Source organism: Babylonia areolata, chromosome 10 (genome assembly GCF_041734735.1).
Source record: "Babylonia areolata isolate BAREFJ2019XMU chromosome 10, ASM4173473v1, whole genome shotgun sequence".
Taxonomy (NCBI): domain Eukaryota; kingdom Metazoa; phylum Mollusca; class Gastropoda; order Neogastropoda; family Buccinidae; genus Babylonia; species Babylonia areolata.
In genome coordinates, this window is record NC_134885.1 from 1,531,674 (window position 1) to 1,549,173 (window position 17,500).

The following is a 17,500-nucleotide window of genomic DNA, read 5'->3' on the forward strand; positions in this document are numbered from 1 at the left end:
TGGTGGTGGTGATGTTGGTAGTGGTGGTGACGGTGGTGATGGTGGTGACGGTGGTGGTGGTGATGGTGGTGATGGTGAAAATGGTGATGGTGGTGATTATTGTGATGATGATGGTGGTGATGGTGGTGACTGTGGTGGTGGTGATGGTGATAATAGTGATGGTGGTGATTATTGTGATGATGATGGTGGTGGTGGTGATGGTGGTGGTGATGATGGTGATGGTGGTGACGGTGGTGGTGGTGGTGACGGTGGTGGTGGTGATGATGGTGATGGTGGTGACGGTGATGGTGGTGATGATGGTGATGATGGTGATGGTGGTGACGGTGATGACGATGGTGATGGTGGTGACGGTGATGGTGGTGACGGTGTCGTGGTGGTTGTAAAAGTGACAGATGAATGGGAGGGGGGGGGGGGTTAGAAGAAAACGGGGAGGGACGTTGTTGTGGTATTTTGGTTGGAGAGCTGAAGACTTAAGGAGGGGGTTGGGGGCGGGAAAAGAGGCAGGGGGGAGGCGGAGGGAGAGGGAGGGCGTGGAGAGGTCACCAAAATACTTCCACTTTGTATCGTCTTTCCACTTCCCTGTCGTCTTCCGTTGTTCTTGTTTGGCGGTTGTTGTTGTTTTTTTCTACCCACTAACCCACCACCACCCACCCTCTCTGCCTCCCCCTCCTGCCCCTCCAGCTCTTTCGTTCCCCCTTCCCTTCCTCCTCTTCTTCTTCTTTGTTGCTGCCGGTTGTTTTTTTCTTCTTCTTCTTCTCCTTCTTCTTCTTCTTCTTCCTCCTCCTCCTCCTCTTCTTCTTCTTCTTTGTTGTTGCCGGTTGTTTTCTTCTTCTTCTTCTTCTTCTTCTTCTTCTTCTTCTTCTTCTTCTTCTCCTCCTTCTTCTTCTTCTTCTTCTTCTTCTTCTTCTTCTCCTTCTTCTTCTTCTCCTTCTTCTTCTTCTTCTTCCTCCTCCTCCTCCTCTTCTTCTTCTTCTTTGTTGTTGCAGGGTTTTTTTGTTCTTCTTTTCGAAACACCACAGCCATCTGACGGAGGGGGGGGGGGGGGGGGTACATCATGAGCAGGGACCTAGGGCCCGGGGGGGAGGGGTGGGGGTTACATGAGCAGGGACCTGGGACCCAGGGGGGAGGGGGGGGGGTTACATGAGCAGGGACCTGGGACCCAGGGGGGAGGGGGGGGGTTACATGAGCAGGGACCTGGGACCCAGGGGGGGGGGGGGGGTTACATGAGCAGGGACCTGGGGCCCAGGGGGGGGGGGGGGGGGTTACATCATGAGCAGGGACTTGGCGCCACTGGGGGGAGGGTGGGGGGTTACATCATGAGCAGGGACCTGGGACCCAGGGGGGAGGGGGGGGTTACATGAGCAGGGACCTGGGACCCAGGGGGGGGGGGGGGTTACATGAGCAGGGACCTGGGGCCCAAGGGGGAGGGGGGGGTTACATCATGAGCAGGGACCTGGGGCCACTGGGGGTCGGGGATGGGGGGGGGGGTTACATCATGAGCAGGGACCTGGGGCCCAGGGGGGGGGGGGGGGTTACATCATGAGCAGGGACCTGGGGCCCGGGGGGGGGGGGGTTGCATGTTGCAGCGTTAAGTTTGCTTAGAGTTAAGAATGGTCCTAACTCCAAGGTTAGGAACATTCTTGAATAAACTGACAGCAGAAAGGCGGGAGTATAAGTCCTGAGGCATGAGTTCAGGTTGCAGGACTCTCCCTCAGAACGCCAGACAGACCGACACCCAGCACCCCATCCCCAGGGACACCTTGACGGGCGGCAACAGCCCAGTGGTTAAAGCGTTGGACTTTCAATCTGAGGCCGAGGGTCCCGGGTTCGAATCTCGGTAACGGCGCCTGGTGTGTAAAGGGTGGAGATTTTTCCTATCTCCCAGATCAACATATGTGTAGACCTGCTAGTGCCTGAACCCTCTTCGTATTTATACGCACGCAGATCAAAATTTTTAATAAGCACTTTAAAAATCCTGTAATCCATGTCAGCTTTCGGTGGATTATGGAAACAAAAACATACCCAGCATGCACACACCCCGAAAACGGAGTATGGCTGCCTCCATGGCGGGGTAAATATACAAAACTGTCATACACGTAAAATGTCACATGTCTGTCTGAATGTGTATGTGTGTGTGCCTGAAATCTGATTGGATGACGCAGGAAACGAATGATGAGCGCTCAGTGACAGCCTGTTGCTGTAAAACTGAAAGGATTATAGTTTCCTGTCCTGGTGCTGTAAAACTGAAAGGATTGTAGTTTCCTGTCCTGTTGCTGTAAAACTGAAAGGATTATAGTTTCCTGTCGTTGTGGCTGTAAAACTGAAAGGATTGTAGTTTCCTGTCGTGGGGATGTAAACTGAGAAGGAATGTAGTTTCCTGTCGTGTGGCTGTAAAACTGAAAGGAATGTAGTTTCCTGTCGTGGGGATGTAAAACTGAAAGGAATGTAGTTTCCTGTCGTGTGGCTGTAAAACTGAAAGGAATGTAGGTTTCCTGTCCTGTTGCTGTAAAACTGAGAAGGAATGTAGTTTCCTGTCGTGTGGCTGTAAACTGAAAGGAATGTAGTTTCCTGTCCTGGTGCTGTAAAACTGAAAGGATTATAGTTTCCTGTCCTGGTGCTGTAAAACTGAAAGGATTATAGTTTCCTGTCCTGGTGCTGTAAAACTGAAAGGATTATAGTTTCCTGTCCTGGTGCTGTAAAACTGAAAGGAATGTAGTTTCCTGTCCTAGGGCTGTAAACTGAAAGGAATGTAGTTTCCTGTCGTGTTGCTGTAAAACTGAAAGGAATGTAGTTTCCTGTCCTGTTGCTGTAAAACTGAAAGGATTGAAGTTTCCTGTCCTGGGGCTGTAAAACTGAAAGGAATGTAGTTTCCTGTCGTGTGGCTGTAAAACTGAAAGGAATGTAGTTTCCTGTCCTGGGGCTGTAAAACTGAAAGGAATGTAGTTTCCTGTCGTGTGGCTGTAAAACTGAAAGGAATGTAGTTTCCTGTCCTGGGGCTGTAAAACTGAACACACACACACACACACACACACACACACACACACACACACACACACACACACACATACACACACACATACACACACACACACACACACACACAGATTACTCGTTGTTTGATGATACCTTTTGTTTGTTTTTTGTCTGTTTTTAAACCTATATCTCCAGTGCAGTATTTCTCCAGTATTTCTTCCCCTTGCCAGAGAAAATCAGACCGGCACTGTCGTTCAGTACAGCTGTGACACAGACTTTTCCAAATACATTCTTGCATTCTTAGAACATACGTTGATAACAATTTGAAATAATAATGATAATAAAAATGATGATGATGATGATGATGATGATAATGATAATAATAATAATAATAATAATAATAGACGGAAAACCCGGAGTTCTTTCCCTTTGCGCGAAATCTCTGGTCACAGAGAGTGTTTAAATTGACACAGCGTAGGTAGAAAATATCACCACACCGGAAATACTCGTACTGTTATTACTTGTATTACTATTACTTGTAGTATTATTATTACTTGTGTCTCTTCTTATCATAACATATATCCCTGTGTGAAATCCAGGCTGGTCTTGAACGTGATTCCACTTTTAGTGATATTAGTCGGGAGAAAAACACATAGTAAGAAAAATATCTTGGTCAGTGCGCTCATGAACGATTACCCTGATCAGCGTGCTTGTGAATCTACGTGGATAATGAAAAGACAGAGTCGTCTCTCAGCGTTGCTTTTAATGTCGAGTTCCTGTCTGCTATGGTCCAGAGTTTTGATCTTGAACAGACAGAGTCATCTTTCAGCGTCGTTTTTAACGTCAAGCTACTGTCTGCTATGGTCCACGGTGAAAGGATGTTGAAAAGATAGAGTGATCTTTTAGCGTTGTTTTTGGCGTCAAGTTACTGTCTGCAATGGTCCACCATGTGTGGATGTTGAAAAGACTGAGTGATCTTTCACCGTTGCTTTTACCGTCAAATTACTGTCTGCTATGGTGCAAGGTGTTTCTGTGTGGTGCTGGTCTTGCAGTCGTCATGGAACACACCACATGGAACCTGTGTGTCCCTTGGCTGTCGTGATGCAGCAGTTTGCATGCCTGTCCTTGCCTGTCACTCCCCACCATTCCTCAGTCATCCGCCATGATTGATCCGGGCTTTGAGACGAACGACATACGTGTAGTTTGCTGTCAACCGTCCGGTCCGTATTTCATTCGTTCTCTTGAATATTCATCAGCTTCGTTTCAAGGCACCACCAGTGACGTAGATGTGTTGCTGTCGTCATCGTCATCGTCATCTTCGCCGTTGTCTTCATCTTTATAATAAGCAAAATTGTCGTTTATACACATCTTGTTTACCTTCCAAATATTCTGTTTAACGATGTCAAAGCAACGATGTAAAACCAATTGGAAACATACTCAAGAGGAAATTTATTTCAGATGGTAAATGCAGAAACGCCTGCATCTGATAAAAATGTCAGGAGATATAGTGGCATGCTTGTCGACAATTAGTGGACAAAGGCTGTTGTAAGATAGAAATTTCAGGAGAAAAAGTGGCATGCTTGCCGACAATTATTGGACAAAGGCTGTTGTAAGATAGAAATTTCAGGAGATATAGTGGCATGTGGCGAATCGAAACGAAATTAAGCATCAACTTCTTGTAGAATGCACAGTAGTGTGTTATGGTATCCCAAGTGAAACATTTTATTCTCCACCTTTGATGCTTAACTGAAGGACCGATAATTGTAACCAATGTGAAGTATATCAACAAACGATGCCTTCTTTTATTGACTTGACTGGCCGTTTTTGTCTTCAGATTATCGTATGCAATGTTTACTTTCTGCTCTGTTGAACAACCAACACTATAAATCATCTCAAATACGTATTTTGCAATCACAAAACAGATAGATAAATCAATGAATGAATAAATAAATAATAATAGTAATAGTAACAGTAACAACAGTATGTAGTGGTAGTAGTAATAGGAGGAGGAGGAGGAGGAGAAAGAGTATTTTGAATAAGTGAATCTAGGCCATCTGAAACACGAAATCGTTGATTATTTTAAGACATCAACCAGTCGATCAAGCAATCAACAAATGCCCGATGAATCAGTCCAGCAACCACGCCCAATCAGCACATTACTCCGTCAAACAACAAACCACCGTTGCTGCTTTCTACCAGCTGTCTCTCAATCAGCACATTACTCCGTCAAACAACAAACCACCGTTGCTGCTTTCTACCAGCTGTCTCCCAATCAGCACATTACTCCGTCAAACAACAAACCACCGTTGCTGCTTTCTACCAGCTGTCTCTCAATCAGCACATTACTCCGTCAAACAACAACTGTCTCTCAATCAGCACATTACTCCGTCAAACAACAAACCACTGTTGCTGCTTTCTACCAGCTGTCTCTCAATCAGCACATTACTCCGTCAAACAACAAACCGCTGTTGCTGCTTTCTACCAGCTGTCTCTCAATCAGCAGGACGACGGAATTTGAAGGAGGTAGCGAAAAATAAGAAAAAGAAAGAAAAAAAGAAGATAAAATAATGTGCTGGAGGTGGGGAAGGGGGGTTGGGTGTTGGGGGAGGGAGGGAGGGGACCCATCGTGACTCAGGCATGAGGGATGTGAGTCACACAGAGCAGGAGTCAAGCACCAACAACTCTGACAGGTCCGTCGTAGGTTTGTTCTTCTTTCATCTCAGTCAGCGTCATCGTAGCCTGTGTGCGCGCAAATGTGTGCGTTCGTGTGTTACCACGTGTTCATTCTCTCTTTGTGTGTGTGTGTGTGTGTGTGTGTGTGTGTGTGTGTGTGTGTGTGTGTGTGTGTGTACTGTGTTGTATTGAATTGTATTGTATTGTATTGTATCACTTTATTGTATCGTTTTTCACAACAGATTTCTCTGCGTGAAAGTCGGTCTGCCTTCCCCATAGAGAGCACGTCGCAACAGTGCCGGCGCAACCCTTTTTGTTCTTTTTTTTTTTTTTTTTTTTTTTTTACCTGCAAGCGTATTCGTTTTCCTGTCAAAGTGCATTGTTCTACAGAATATTTCCAGAGACAACTCTTTTGTTGCCGTGGGTTCTTTTACGAGCGTTAAACGGAAGCTGCACACGGGACCTCGATTCGTCTCACCTGAATGAGATGTATGCGTGAGCGTCTAGTTTTGTGTGTCTCTCTCCCTCCCTCCACCCGCCCCCCCCCCCTTCCATAATACCCCTTTCACTTTCCCCAACCGCCACCATCACACACACACACACACACACACACACACACACACACACACACACACACACACACACACACACACACACACACACACACACACACTTACATCACCATCGACCTCCAATCCCACCAGCTCCCCACCCTCACCCCCACCCCACTTCACCCCTCCCCACCCCCAGCACCACCACCACCCCCTACACACATGACGGAGTGAGCAGTGGAGGTGGAAGAGACAGCGAGTGTCAAACAGGATGTCGGCAGAGGTCAGCTCTTTGTGGGACAGGAACACTACACGTGGCTTCTCTCACATCCCTGCTTACGCCCCCTTCCCCCCACCCCCCCCCCACCCCCGCGCCCCCCTGCCCCCTGTTCCGCGTCCACTCAGCTTGCACTGGCCATGCATCAACCCTGGCCGCTGGGGAAATGAGGAGAAGATGAAGAAGAAGAAGGAGGAGGAGGAGAAATTAAAACCAAAATGAAGAAGGATAAGAAATTAAAATCGAAAAGAAGAAGATGATGACAGTGAAAAAGAAGAAGAAAAAGAAAAAGAAGAAGAAGAAGAAATTAAAAAGAAGAAGCCGCGTCGAACCTCCGGGAGCGAAAGTCTTGAGTCTTAACGATTTATGTTTATATCTGCATATGCAACAATATCCATCCACCTGTCTATCTATCTGTATGATATACCACCTGGAGCAAAAACCTGGAATCTTAACGATTTATATTTATATCTGTAATTTTCTCAACTTATATATATCTATCTGTCTATCCCTGTATGATAAACCGCCTGGAACAAAAGTCTTGAATTTGAACGACGGGACCCCGGTCTATTGTTTCTCACGAACGACAAGACGCACAGTTTGATTTTCCAGGGGAAAGGGTGAGGTCTGGAATCGATCCCTGACCCTCGGGGGGCTGTGTCGGAAGGTAGTCTTCACCATTCTGTGTCGGAAGGTAGTCTTCACCATTCTGTGTCGGAAGGTAGTCTTCACCATTCTGTGTCGGAAGGTAGACTTCACCATTCTGTGTCGGAAGGTAGTCATCTTCACCATTCTGTGTCGGAAGGTAGTCTTCACCATTCTGTGTCGGAAGGTAGTCATCTTCACCATTCTGTGTCGGAAGGTAGTCATCTTCACCATTCTGTGTCGGAAGGTAGTCATCTTCACCATTCTGTGTCGGAAGGTAGTCATCTTCACCATTCTGTGTCGGAAGGTAGTCATCTTCACCATTCTGTGTCGGAAGGTAGTCATCTTCACCATTCTGTGTCGGAAGGTAGTCATCTTCACCATTCTGTGTCGGAAGGTAGTCTTCACCATTCTGTGTCGGAAGGTAGTCATCTTCACCATTCTGTGTCGGAAGGTAGTCTTCACCATTCTGTGTCGGAAGGTAGTCTTCACCATTCTGTGTCGGAAGGTAGTCGTCTTCACCATTCTGTGTCGGAAGGTAGTCTTCACCATTCTGTGTCGGAAGGTAGACTTCACCATTCTGAGTCGGAAGGTAGTCATCACCATTCTGTGTCGGAAGGTAGTCTTCACCATTCTGTGTCGGAAGGTAGACTTCACCATTCTGAGTCGGAAGGTAGTCATCACCATTCTGTGTCGGAAGGTAGTCATCTTCACCATTCTGTGTCGGAAGGTAGTCATCTTCACCATTCTGTGTCGGAAGGTAGTCATCTTCACCATTCTGTGTCGGAAGGTAGTCATCTTCACCATTCTGTGTCGGAAGGTAGTCTTCACCATTCTGTGTCGGAAGGTAGTCATCTTCACCATTCTGTGTCGGAAGGTAGTCTCCACCATTCTGTGTCGGAAGGTAGTCTTCACCATTCTATGCTTTGAAGGTAGTCTTCACCATTCTGTGTCGGAAGGTAGACTTCACCATTCTGTGAGGAAGGTAGTCGTCTTCACCATTCTGTGTCGGAAGGTAGACTTCACCATTCTGTGTCGGAAGGTAGTCTTCACCATTCTGTGTCGGAAGGTAGTCTTCACCATTCTGTGTCGGAAGGTAGTCTTCACCATTCTGTGTCGGAAGGTAGTCATCTTCACCATTCTGTGTCGGAAGGTAGTCTTCACCATTCTGAGTCGGAAGGTAGTCTTCACCATTCTGTGTCGGAAGGTAGTCATCTTCACCATTCTGTGTCGGAAGGTAGTCTTCACCATTCTGTGTCGGAAGGTAGTCTTCACCATTCTGTGTCGGAAGGTAGACTTCACCATTCTGTGTCGGAAGGTAGTCATCTTCACCATTCTGTGTCGGAAGGTAGTCTTCACCGTTAAAAGCATGAAACTGTCAAAATTTTCTCGTACCACCATCAAATCTCTCAGCACACATTAATTTACAGCTTTTCACACGACAAAAATAAAACACACCTTTTTGCGGATAGCGATCTACCATAGGCTGCACGTGACTCGAAGAACAGGGAGAAAAGTTGGGAAAGATGGGGGATGGGGGGTTGGAGGTGGTGGTGAAGATGGGGACGGAAAAGATCAAAGGGTGAGGACGCGAAGTTCTTTCGAGAGGAGGGGGAGGGATGAGAGAGGGATCTGACAGAAAAGGGGTGAGGGGGGCGGGGCGGGGGCGGGGGGAGTAGGGGGGGGGGGTTAGTGCTGGGACCTGCACGAGTGAAGAACGTTGCGATGTGGACGTGTGTGAATCTTACGCAATCATGGCGAGTAACATTCCTTGCGTTATTGTAGATCTATCTCCTGGTGACGACGCCAGGTTCCGATCTGCTGACCTGTAAAACAAGCTACATGTCCAACTTGCCATTGCTGTCAGAAAGAACCAATGGAAAGCTTCTGGACTCTGTGAAATGAAGAGAAAGATACTTTCGCTATGTCCAGTTCCTATTCTGTTAGACTGTGCTAAACTGCTGACAATAAAATACCTGAACGGTAGAACAGTTGTGCTGAACTGTTAACAACAGAACAGTTGTGCTGAAGTGTTAACAGTAGAACAATTGTGCCGAAGTGTTAACAGTAGAACAATTGTGCCGAAATATTAATATTAGAACAGTTTGCCGACCTATTAACATTAGAACAGTTGTACCGAAATGTTAACAATAAAACAGTTGTGCTGAAACGTTGTCACAACCATTTCGGGTGGCATTACGACATCATTGACACAGCGATGACACCTATTGACGTCACTGCTGCCTTGTGACGTCATGTCCTTTTGTCCACACTGTACTGGTTTTTGACTGGTTTGAAACGAAGGCTCCTGAAAACACGTCATGGCTTCATTTCCAGTGGACCGTTCTCCGCAGTTTTGTCTGGCTCTGCGCGAGGAAATCTTCCTTGCTGTCTGCAGAACACGTGGTTGATTCTGTTGTGAAAGAAAACAATAGTTCTTTTGTCGGCATGACATTTGCTGGGTAATCTTGTCGGTATAATCTATGTTCATCTTGTCAGCATGAATGTTTATTTAGTTTGCCTTTTTGTCAGTTAGTTAGTTAGCTGGTTAGTTATTTGGTTAATTAGTTTAGATTCCAAGTCGTAGAACTCTTTAAGATGTATGCTAAATATAATAATATTAATAACAATAATAATAATAATATGCTAAATATAATAATAATAATAATAATAAACACAAACAAAAGATGCGTCTGTGTGTCCGTCCGTCCGTCCGTATGTCTGTCTGACAGTCTGTCTGTCTGTCTCTCTCTCTGTCTCTCTCTCTCACTTCCCTTCCACTGTTTGTCCCCCCTTAATCTTCTCCACATCACCATAACTACCACACATACAAAAACAAATTGTGTGTACTCACACTGACCTGAATCTTTCTCCTGTTGAAAACTTGTAAAGAAAAAAAAAGTTTCCAAAACATGTGGACATCCAGTTCTCACAGTGGTTGAAAGACTGGGCGTTTTCTTGCTGAACGTGTCTGTAAGGAAACGGTAACAAGTCACCCAACTCCACCTCCCCCCTCCCCCCCCGCCCCTTTCCCCATCCACCCCTCCTCGCTCTCTCTCTCTCTGTGTCTCTGTCTCTGTCTGTCTGTCTGTCTGTCTCTTCTCTCTCTCTCTCTGTGCGAGTCTCTGTCTCCCTCCCCCCTACACCCTCTCTCTCTCTCTGTCTCTGTCTGTCTGTCTGTCTCTCTCTCTCTCTCTCTCTCTCTCTCTCTCTCTCTGTGCGAGTCTCTGTCTCCCTCCCCCCTACACCCTCTCTCTCTTTCCTTGTCACTGTCTCTGTCTCCCTCCCCATTCCCCCCCCTCTCTCTCTCCCTCCCTCCATCTTTCACTCGATCTTTCTTCTTCTTCTCCTCCTCCTCCTCGTCCCTCCCACTTCCACCCCAGCCCATCCTGTGAAATACGTTCACCCCTCCCTGCCCGCTTCAGTCTGATCACCAGATTTGTCAGGAGCACTGTGATCGCTGCTGGCGTGTTTCTCGTTCAGTGGTCAGAGGTGTGCACATTGCGGCTGACGTGTGTGGAGACCGCCTTCATTTTTGTTTCGGTTTTATGTTTCTTTTCGCGTCTTTCTTTCTTTCTTTCTTTTGACCTACGAGATAGGACACCCGAGAGAGGACACCCTAGACAGGACACCCTAGACAGGACACCCTAGGTCTGTTTTCACTGATTCTCTGTTTGTGTCTGATACAATTGATCGAGTAACGACGGCTGAGTGAGTGTGAATACCGAATCTTCTTCATTTTCTATTTTCCTTTTTTTTATTTTATTTATTTATTTATTTGTTTATTTATTTATTTATTCATTTTTTTTCTTTTTCTTTTTGTCTTTGTACTTGCCTGCTACTAGGAGTATCGGGGACATGGTTTAAGGAGTAGGATCACTAGTTTTGTTGCCGTTGTTGCAAATTTCTGGGGAAGCGCTTTTCGTGACACCTCAGTCCGCTGCCACAACCTTGAACGAAGCCACGGTGCTTTTCATCCATCTTGAACACATTTCAGCGGTGTGTGTCGGATCTGAACAAAGTGTCAACAGCTGCTTCACTCAGGAAAGCACAGAAAGGACTGTACGTCACCTGTGAACTATGTTCTCGTTGACACCAAGTCTTGCAGTGATTTATATCAGCCTGATGAAAATACCGCTGTGAACTAGGTTCTTAGTGACACCAAGCCCTGCAGTGATTTATATCAGCCTGATGAAAATACTGCGTCAGTGTGCATCAGCCTTGTGCACTTTGCTATGACACATCAGCCTTGTGCACTTTGCTATGATACATCAGCCTTGTGCACTTTGCTATGACACATCAGCCTTGTGCACTTTGCTATGATACATCAGTCTTGTGCACTTTGCTATGATACATCAGTCTTGTGCACTTTGCTATGATACATCAGCCTTGTGCACTTTGCTATGATACATCAGTCTTGTGCACTTTGCTATGATACATCAGACGTAAACAAAGTGCACTTTTCTATTCATCAGCATAAACAAAGTGCACTTTGCGATACATCAACCTTGAACAAAGGGCAATTTGATATACATCAACCTTGAATGAAGTCCACTTTGCTATACATCAACCTTGAACAAAGCGTACTTTACTATACATCAGCCTTGAACAAAGTGCACTTTGCAATGCATCAACCTTGAACAAAGTCCACATCGTTGTGCAACAATCTTGAAGAAAGTCCACAGCAGTACCGATACATCGACACTACGGAAAGTCCACAGTGAAAACAAAAAGACCACTCTGTGCAAACTGTGTGTGCACGTGAAGCAAGTACCACCATTAATTTTGTTCGTCAACATGATTTACTGCCTGAAACGTCCATTCGTCTCTCCGCTGCTAAGGATCTTTTTTAACAGGTAACGCAGTTATTTTCCGTGTGTCTCAGTTACTGCCACACTGTGTAACAATACCCATTACGTGAAATAGTGCACAGAAGCACACTTTGCGACTGTATGGTTCATGGTTTGACTGTGAGGATTTCTCCCCTAGTTTGTCTTTCTGGACGAAAAACGTGACCTGTTCTATTGACTCTGCTAATAACTTGATGTCTGTAAATACTGGTTGTTATTGCTGTCACTCTTGTTGTCAACGGAGGAAAGATGATATGCATTATGTAAACGTTGTCGATATTGTCGTTGTTGTTGTATTGTTGTTGCTGTTGTGTTGTTGCTATGTTGTTGTTGTTGATCTGTTGTTGCTGTTGTGTTGTTGTTATGTTGTTGTTGTTGATCTGTTGTTGCTGTTGTGTTGTTGTTATGTTGTTGTTGTTGATCTGTTGTCGCTGTGACTGCTGTGTTGTTGCTTATGTTTTTCTGCTTTGCCGTGATGATTGGAGTAGTGTGTGATGGTAATGGTGTTTATAACAATGGGATTTAGATGCCAATACTCACATAGAGACGATGATAAAGATAACGGGCTGTATATACATACAGCAGGGTCACCATTGTAGAGGGCTGTGTATACATACAGCAGTCACCATTGTAGAGGGCTGTGTATACATACAGCAGAGTCACCATTGTAGAGGGCTGTGTATACATACAGCAGTCACCATTGTAGAGGGCTGTGTATACATACAGCAGTCACCATTGTAGAGGGCTGTGTATACATTCAGCAGAGTCACCATTGTAGAGGGCTGTATATACATACAGCAGAGTCACCATTGTAGAGGGCTGTGTATACATACAGCAGTCACCATTGTAGAGGGCTGTGTATACATACAGCAGAGTCACCATTGTAGAGGGCTGTATATACATACAGCAGTCATTATTGTAGAGGGCTGTGTATACATACAGCAGTCACCATTGTAGAGGGCTGTGTATACATACAGCAGTCACCATTGTAGAGGGCTGTGTATACATACAGCAGAGTCACCATTGCAGGGGAGATGGTGTATACATACACACCGCGGATTGAACCGACCGAACCCTTGCCATGCAATGCACCTCAGGTATTTGCACTTCACCACAGCTGACGTCGTAAAGTATGTTCCAGTAGCCGGGTTGGATGTCTACCGTGCGATCAGCAATGAGTGGTTAGGACTGTAAGTGCTCTCGTAAAACTGTTTGATTGAGGAAAGGGGTTTTGAAGGCTTCATTTACAGCATGGTGTCTCTCTGCTGTGTGCTGAAGAAAAATATGGACGTAATATGATCGGCAGCCCAAGACTTTTTGTTTAATCGTATTCTGTTGTATTTCATTTTCAGTTTAGTTCAGTTCAGTTCAGTTCAGTCGAGTTGGGTGTAGTTGAATGGAGTTCAGTTCAGTTTAGTGCACTTTAGTTCGTTTCAGTTCCGTTTATTTCAAAGAAAAGTGAAAGTTTATTGATATAACAGATACCCCCGTGTAGCAGCCGTTCAACAAGTCTGATCTAAGGGAACAAATTCTGCGTTTACTTGTCGGTATACGAGTATTGTGGCAGGTTGTTTCCCTTGCCATCAAGAGTGCAGCAAAAGAATTTTTTTTTTTTTTTTAATAAAAGTCTGTTGGTTCACATCTCTCTCTCTCTCTCTCTCTCTCTCTCTCTCTCTCTCTCTCTCTCTCAACACACACTTTGTTTTACACATATAGTTTTAATAGAAATTGTGTGTGTGTGTGTGTGTGTGTGTGTGTGTGTGTGTGTGTGTGTGTGTGTGAACCTTTTGTATTTTCCGTATGTTGTTTGTAAACCCCGAAATGTAACTTTGTCACTGGCATGATCAAGTCAGATCACACAAAAAAAAAACCCTTATACAATAGATATATCATACCCGATATAAATGTTGTCAATTGAATGATTGAATCGTCCAATACAGATCAACCCTCGGATTCCCTGAAAACCGGATCCACATAAAAGTCAACGAACAACCAGTCAGGACTAACGTGGGCTGGGTTTGGAACAGGAAGGTATCCAGAATCAGGCCATTTGTTGACAAGGGCAGGAAGGAGATTTGACGTTGTGGGCTACTGTACACGTGTGTTGGACAACGTGTGACGGAAGCTCACCGGTTTATGGATGTCACTGAACGGGGGACTTCATTCTGCTCTCGTGCGGAGAATTACTGCCCTTTGTTTGTTTGGTTCACGATGACTCAGGGGGAGGTGTGTGTGTGTGTGTGTGCGTGTGTGGTTGTTGTTGTTATTGTTTGTTAGGTTCACGATGACTCAGGTTGTGTGTGTGTGTGTGTGTGCGTGTCGTGTGTGTGTGTGTGTGTGTGGTGTGTGTGTGTGGTGTGTGTGTGTGTGTGTGTGTGTGTGTGTGTGGTATGTGTGTGTGTGGTGTGTGTGTGTGTGTGTGTTGTTGTTGTTTTTGGACCATTGTTTTACGCCGTGAGGAAAGAGAGAGACGGTTCTCAGTACTGTCACTTTGTATCATTCTCTCCACCCCTCCTTCTGTTCTCCCCTGTCTGTCTGCATCTGTCTCTTTATCTGTGTCTGTGTCTGTCTCTCTCGCTCTCTGTCTGTCTCTGTCTGTCTGTCTGTCTGTCTCTCTTCACCAACACCCATCATCCACCACACCCACAGAAGCCTTTACAGTTGATGTCGGTTTTTGGTTACTAAAAGTGGCTCATAAAGAAACTGAGATTGCAAGTCATGATTTTGACATCTGTCAGTTTCACTCCAACGCTAAGATGTTTGATTTACTGTTGTTCCTCTCTCTCTCTCTCTCTCTCTCTCTCTCTCTCTCTCTCTCTATATATATATATATATATATATATATATATATATATATATATATATATGAGAACGGAAACACAAGAAAATATAAAAACGGAAAGATAATGTTGCCAAGTTTTCTGTTGTACGATGTTCTCATGCATGACAATGATTCATCCAATAGAATCCATCCTTCTGATTCACTGCGGGAGGATACGGAAATGTAATGGAGTCAACTAACACCTATTCAGAACGAACCTCAGCTAAGTTTAGAACGGAAGGAAAGTCCATGTCACTCTTTCGCATCAGGAGGAAGGAAAGAATGTCATGAGCTGCTGAGCATGTAGGACACGGTCAAGGAAAGTCAAGCCGTTTGTCCCAAGTCATGGTCACACAGCTATAATGGATTGCTGCCCTTTGATTGCCGGGTTCACGGTGACGCAGTGGTTTTCTGGGTTTCCATCAGTCCGTGTCTTGAAGCTGAGAGGTTTCTATTTCTCGTTTCTTTCTGTTTCTATCCACCTGTCTGTCTGTCTGCCTCTGTGTGTGTGTGTGTGTGTCTGTCTCCTCTCTCTCTCTCTCTCTCTCTCTCTCTCTCTCTCTCCGTCTCTCCCCCCCCCTCTCTCTTTCTGTCTCTGTCTCTGTCTGTCTGTCTGTCTCTCTATCTCTCTCTCTCTCAGTCTCTCTCTCTCTTTCTGTCTGTCGGTCAGTCTGTCTCTCTCCCAACAACCCCCCCCCCCCCCACCCCCACCCCCCCTCTCTCTCTCTCTCTCTCTCTCTCTCTGTCTGTCTGTCTGTCTCTGTTCGTCAGTGTCTCTCCCATCCCACCCCCTCCCACCTCTCTCTCTCTCTCTCCGTTCCTTTCAATTCACCACCCATTTATGTTTCAACGTTGAATCGATTTTCCCGTATCAAAACGATGATGTTATCCCACTCACACCTCTCCGTACAGGTTGTAAAACAAATGAACCTGTATCACGCTGAATGCACACTGCACACGTACCTCGGGTGAACATCGCTGCTGTAAACGACGCCCAAAGTCCTGACGTTTTTCGCCTTCAACGCAGCATACGTTAACCCTTTCACCGCCAGTCATTTAAGAGTACAAAATTCCCTTGTGGTATAAACACAGAAAAGACAGTGGCTAAGAACTGTCGGGGATTCCCCCTGCGATGTACAGAAAATACGGCCAATCCTATCACCGAATATTAAGAGCAGTTGGTTCATGGATAACAGACCAATGAATGGTCACCTTTCAGTGACATGGGTCCTCTACCACGCCTGTGCATAAATGCGAGCTTGACGGTGAAAGGGTTAATCAGTCCCCGAGAATCGAACCCCAACCCACTGTCCAAGGTCTAGTGGACGGTGGGAGGGAAGAAGAATAAAACCCCTGATCCCTACGGTACTCGAACCTGTTGCCATTCGCTTCATAGTCTGGTGCTTCACCACACGGCCACCATTCACTGTTGTCTGAAATGATGGTTGATTGATTGATTGGTGTTGTGATCCACTGAGGGTGTGACGGGTTTTGCTGGAAGCGGAGTTTAATTACCGGCCAGCAACAATCCCTTTGAGTCGAGTTGTTCCTGAGTGTAACATATTGTGGTTCTGTCCCATCTCTTTCTCAAACAAGTGGACTCCTCGTCTGGTGTGTGGAGTATTGTGTGTGTATTGTGTGGAGTATTGTGTGGAGTATTGTGTGTGTATCGTGTGTGTATCGTGTGTGTATTGTGTGTGTATTGTGTCACTCTTTGTGACAACAGGTAACTCTGTTGTGGAATTCGGGCTGCTCTCCCCTTCCTGAACAGCGTCATCCACGTTGTTGTCTGCCTGCAAGTGTATTCAGTTTTCCTATCAAAGTGGATCTTTCTAACAGGGACAACCCTTTTATTGCCGCAGGTTCTTTTACGTGCACTAAGTGCATGCCACACCACGTGACCTCGGTTTGTGCTAAATGCATGCTACACCACGGGACCTCGGTTTGTGCTAAATGCATGCTACACCACGTGACCTCGGTTTGTGCTAAATGCATGCTACACCACGTGACATCGGTTTGTGCTAAGTGCATGCTACACCACGTGACCTCGGTTTGTGCTAAGTGCATGCTACACCACGTGACATCGGTTTGTGCTAAGTACATGCTACACCACGTGACCTCGGTTTGTGCTAAGTGCATGCTACACCACGTGACATCGGTTTGTGCTAAGTGCATGCTACACCACGGGACCTCGGTTTGTGCTAAATGCATGCTACACCACGTGATCTCGGGACCTCGGTTTATTTTCTCATCTAAATGACAAGCATCCAAAGAACCACTCAAGGTCTAACAGAGGATGAGGTGGGGGCGGGGAGGGGGCGGGGTGGGGGGATGGGGGGCTGGGTGTGTGTGTGGGGGGTGGGGTGGGTAGGGGGTAATGATGGTGAGTGTGGGAATCAATGCCGGCCATGGCCTCAGATTCTTTCAGCGCCGTTTTCAGGGCGGGTGCCATCTCCCCGCTGTGTGAGGGTCGAGTGCAGACATCCATATTATGTCTGTGGAGGATGGCGCATAGTTATACTGAACACTGACAAACGCGCGGACGGAGGATGAGTTGTCAGAGAGTGACTGCCTTCTGGGAAATGTCGACAGCGAACGGATGTCGTCTGACGGTGATGTATTGCCTCAGGGAGTCGTGTTGTGTACTGTACTCTACTGTATTGACTGTACTGAGCTGCCGTCCATGGAGGGTTGTGGGAATGTGTCCGGT